This window comes from Vigna radiata, unplaced genomic scaffold, assembly GCF_000741045.1.
Source record: "Vigna radiata var. radiata cultivar VC1973A unplaced genomic scaffold, Vradiata_ver6 scaffold_198, whole genome shotgun sequence".
In the NCBI taxonomy this organism is placed as follows: Eukaryota; Viridiplantae; Streptophyta; class Magnoliopsida; order Fabales; family Fabaceae; genus Vigna; species Vigna radiata.
This window is the reverse complement of record NW_014542192.1, coordinates 228376-233884: the sequence shown is the minus strand read 5'-3', so window position 1 is coordinate 233884 and position 5509 is coordinate 228376. Positions and strand designations below refer to the sequence as shown.

Sequence of the window (5509 nt, the reverse complement as noted above, 5' to 3'; positions counted from 1 at the left end):
AATTTGCATAAATGGTTAGAAGCATAAAAAAAAAAGGGTTTAAAAGACGTAGACAAATATACAATACCAATTACTTAAAATGATAATAATAAAAATATTAATAAAAGGTAAAATATTTATCTTTTCTAAAATTATTTAATAAACTTTTAATTATTTAAAAGTATAATAATAAAAATATTAATAAAAAACCAAATGTTTATCATTTCTATAATTACTTAATAAACTTCTAATTATTTTAAAAAAATAATAACAAAAAAACCTAATAAAAACATGATAATATCAATTAAAACTTAATTAAGAGTAGATTAAATAAAAAAACAAAATTTAGAAAAAAATCCAAAATTATAGTGTTTTGATAGGTTGATTAGTTGAATCTTGTTTTCCGGTCAAATAATTAAATTAGTATCCAATTTAAGTTATAAGTATTGATGTAAGGAATCAATATTGAAAGTTATTATGACGCTTCAATAATCACTCAATCTCAGATAGATGAGAGGATTATGTGGTAAGAAGTAGTAGGAGGTCTTGTGTTCTTTACTTAGGCTCTTAAAAGACTAATCTTCTATGATAACTTGGGAGAGGGGGTAGTTGTTCCACTATTATAAGTGTACTACTTGCCATAGTATGACATTAATATATATATTTGAATTAATCAAGTCTAGAATTCATATGTATATGTATGATTAAGTTTGATATGGTTTGAAAATGAATTTTGTTATATGATGTTTTATAATTGTATGAGTTGATTTTTTTTAATATTATATTACCCTTCTTGCATTGTTTGTGCTTATTGTGAGAGAGATGAGATTTTATTACGTTGTTGTTTGTGCTTATTTTAAGAGAGATGAGATTTTATTAGAACAAGCTTTAGGGGGAAAATGCGGATATGTATATTATGTTATAGTTTAGTTAATTTTCTTTATGGTTGTAATATAAAAAGGCTATGATAAATAAGTATATAGTTTTTGTTTGGAATTATATATATAAAATTTGACTTATGTTTGGATAATTATAAAAATTCTTTTATATGTATTTTTTATTAACTTTTTTAATTGATTAAATGTGTTAATTGAGTTAAACCACTTAATTGGGATTTGAAGACTGACAATGACATAAAGTGATTCATGGTGTTTGGATACAAAATGGCAGACATGTATATTGTTGAAACTAATACTTAGACGTATACAATGTGCCTTATCTTGTCTAATGAAAATAATGGACACAATATATTTCTGAAAAGAGATATTAAAATATATATGTTACTGAAAAAAAAAAAAATCTATAAATCCAACACTTTAAAGAAATACTAAAGTGTAACCTTTTGTTATCTTTACACGCATATTTTCAATTATTAAATGCAAGCAATAAATTAATAATTTATTTTGAAACAAAATAACACGAATCTTTAATTAATGTAGCATTGAGATGCTCAACTGGGTTATTAGTCCAAGACTGATGTTATGTTAGACAGAAACTGATTCATGGTTTTTGAATACAAATGGCAGCCATGCAATGTTCACATTCAAATTCATTACTGTACATTACAATCTTCTGAGATACAACAGCTGTAAATAACTTAAATTTAAAGGAAATTATATTAAAATCTATACCACTGTTATTTCATCTTTCACAGCAAAATCATATAATCAGGTTAGCATCTCAAAAATACTTCATTTCCCCAAAAGTATTCAAACTCACATTTACTTTCTTCACCAAAGTTCCAACATGAAAGCGTCTCAACTAAGTTTATTGAAAAAGCAGATAAATTTTCTGAAAATGAAAAGCCAATAAAACATCTGTCAGAAGGAAGGAGAATTCCACTGGTCAAACTTTCGGTAAAGTTTTGTTTTTGGTTTCCAATAATGCGTCCTGCCTTGTAATCCTGTATCTATCTTTGATGCTTCCATTAAAGTTTTACCTCAGTTATATGAAAACCAATGCATGTCTTTAATCTGACATAGGATGAAGACAAATATATGCTGCTGTTTCCATACATGTGTTCTGCCATTGTGCAGAAGAATAAGAAGAGCATCACCTTAAATAAAGTGCTACACAGCTATTTTTATGCAGGCCTGATTATCTGATCAAACGTTTTCGCTTGCCCTCTTTTCAGTAGAGGAAATAATCTTTTGCTGAAAAAGACAACTCAGTAACTTTTTGAGGTTGAACCTTTGCCTTGTTCAATCTTTAGGTTATTCCTTCTTACTAATTTTGTTAACAAAAATAAAATAGCTATTTCGTGACAGAAGTCTTTTAATCTTCACAAAGATAATTAACATGACAAGAGATTCCATGACATTAATGCACCTTGTTGTTCTTAAATCTCATATTAATTGGATCCTTTTTTTTTTTGGGTTAAATNTGTTTTTATTCCCTATACTTTGGGGCGATTTTGGTTTTAGTCCCTCTTTCAAACTAAGGTACAATTTAGTCCTTCAACTTTAGAAAACTCTGGTTTTAGTCTTTTTTACCAAATTTTTTTAACTTTATTTGTTGTTTTAAACGCGTTTCTCAGTTAACATTGAAGCAAAAATGTGTCAAACAGTGTAAACAATCCAAATGCTATAATGAAACGTGCTTGAAACAACAAATAAAGTTAAAAAAAATTGGTAAAAAGGACTAAAACCAAAGTTTTCTGAAGGACTAAATTGTACCTTAGTTTAAAAGAGGGACTAAAACCAAAATCGCCCCAAAGTATAGGGACTAAAAACATATTTAACCCTTTTCTTTTTTTTTTCTTTAAGCTCTTTTGTTGTCATTATTTTGTTTTGCCGTCCAGTTTTCTTGTTCTTTCTGGTTCCAATTTTGTTGCAAGTACAAAGATACTAATTTTGTAATAATTTGTATATGCAATTTTGAAAATCCTATATGAAAGGATGAAAATCTATTATTACTAATGCAATGCTTTAAAAGTTAATCCTTTTATAGTATATTTTACAAAATTTGAAGCAAAACCCATTAGTCAGATGTTTGGATTAAAATTATTGTAAAGAACATAACATCATCTAAGAACTAATGTATGAATGTCGTTTAATGAACTAATATTAGATTAATGCAATTAAGAAGGTGAGTTAGAATGTAAATTATTCTGACAGCAATTTGATTGAAAGATCATCTAAGACCACACTCTCCTTCAAGATTGGATCTGAAATCTGATGCAACATGCTGCCTTCAGCTTCAACAACAATTACGTCGTTTATATGTTCATTCAAAGAACTCAATATATGGATACAATGTATTTATATGTATCTTACAATTTCAATGTATTCGGTTCTTATTTGTTTGGAAGAGTACGTGTAATAGTTTATATTTTATTAAATTAATAATAAGAATATTATAGATGTGATTTATTATTTGTTTGTAACGTTTTATGTTTTATTGTGAAAATTGGGATGCAACAAAAGCATCAATGCATTGCTATCTCATCAGACACAGTCTTCTGGAAATAATTAAAAAATATTGTCGTTTTCTATAGTGAGTGAATACAAATGGCAGCCATGCAATGTTGAGATTCAAATTCAGTTCTGTGCCTTACAGCCTTCTAACTTTTTTAAACAAAAAAGCCAAATACAACAGCTGTAAATAACTTTAATTTGAAGGAAATTATCTTAAAATCTATACCATTGTTATTTCTCTGTGGTTTTCAAAAGTGTTCTGTGGCTATAAATACATGCAACATATCTTAGAATTTTCATCGTTATTCATATTTTCTCTTACAGATAAACATTTTGTTGAAGTTGAATCCGAGAGGTTTGCTCTTAGTTTATTTCTGATGCCTTTAGTTTATGCTTTTTTTCGCTTTTGTGAATGTTTCTTTCTTTCATTTTCAAAAACACTTGTTGTTATTCCCTTCCCTACGTTGATACATTTCTATCATTCGACTTACAAAATCTGTTATCAACTGCAATATACATAAACTGAATGATTTTGGTCACATCTTTCTCCTTTTTTCTTCCGAAAAAGCTTCTTTCTTTTTTTTGGGTGCAGACTTCTTTGCTTTGTAAATTGAATCATTTACTTCACATGTTTCATTTTCATCCATAACGGTCACATCATCAAATATCAACAGATGTCATCCATAGACGATTTATGTGTTTTCTCTTTATTTTCTATTGTATTTTTTGTTCAGTTTCAAGAAATTAATGCAAGTATGTTATCTCAATGCATCAAAATCAAGCGACGATGCTGCTAATCAAATATCTTTCACAGCAAAAACATTACAGAATGACAAACATGAGAGGTAAGAAGTTTTATCATTTTACACATAAATGTCAAATTAGATATTCAGAAGCTCGTGCATGGAAGTAACTGTGCAGCACTTTTTTTTTAAAGGTGATGCTCCTCTTAGCCTTCTGCATAAAAGCAGAATTCATGCATGGCGACGGCAAAAACGTTAATTGGAATTCTTCATACAGAACAGCATCTTCCTACTAAGTTAGAAACTCGTGACTGAATTCTAATGCCGAGTGATTTATAACAAAGTTTGGGCAGTCTAATTCCCTTCCTTCTGAATAAACTAGTGTTTTCTTTGTTAGCTTTTTATTTCCAGAAAATTTCTCAGGTTTCTGAATAAACTTGGTTGAGCCAGCTATCTTAAACCTGTAATATCACAATTTACCTAATTCAGCATCTCAATGCTAAGTTAATGTTGTTCATGTTAGCCTTTTTAACATTTTACGCATCTCAATGTTATATTAATATGTTCATGTTAGTCTTTGGTGAGGATAGTAAATGTATTACGTTCTATATGTAAATTCATTGGATATCCATATGCCACACAATTCACTGTATTCTGTCTGATAAGAGAGATTATGGGTCAATTTTAAATGCATTCAACTAAGATGCTTGAATCTGACAATGCAATTTCTCATTTATACATAAAACCTTAGATGTTCCCAAAGCTTAAATGTGGTGTATTCAACGTTATACCAATCAAACTCACAAATATTTTATTTTTCACGCGTGCATTCACAAAGCATGGATTTAGTAACTTTTACGAGTCAAAGAAAGTTTTACTATGATCTATTTAACTAAGTATAAACCTAATTATAAAAGAGATTAATGGAAAACATATTTTCCTTAACCTCATACTATTCTACATATTTAAAATAAAAATTGAGGAATCATAGTAAAAGAAACCAGTGACTTAAGTTTAATATATACATTTGTCGTATTAATATTATTACGATTAATAATATTATTTGTTATATATATATATATATATATATATATATATATATATATATATATATCTTCCCAAGAAATATTATTAATTAATTCCATTATTTTCTTAGCTATATTTCTATTATTGTTAAAAGTTTATAAGAATTTTTAAATACAAAACAACATTACACCTTATTTACAATAACATTATACACTTTTTTTTAAGATGAATAAATGATAAACTATTTTTGTAATCTACTATCCTTAACGTTGATAAACCCATACAAATTATATTAAGATTAAAATTAAATTTTATTTAACGCCACCACCAGCACAACAGGTTCAT

The 5509-nt window shown here is 27.6% G+C and overlaps 1 long non-coding RNA gene across 1 annotated transcript; it reads left to right on the top strand.

The window, feature by feature from the left end:
* The first annotated feature begins 3681 nt into the window (after positions 1 to 3681).
* On the top strand, positions 3682 to 4800 carry LOC111240785. The gene is made up of 3 exons (XR_002666354.1): positions 3682 to 3750; positions 4130 to 4240; positions 4333 to 4800. It is a non-coding gene; the product is annotated as an uncharacterized LOC111240785 (long non-coding RNA).
* Positions 4801 to 5509: the final 709 nt, after the last annotated feature.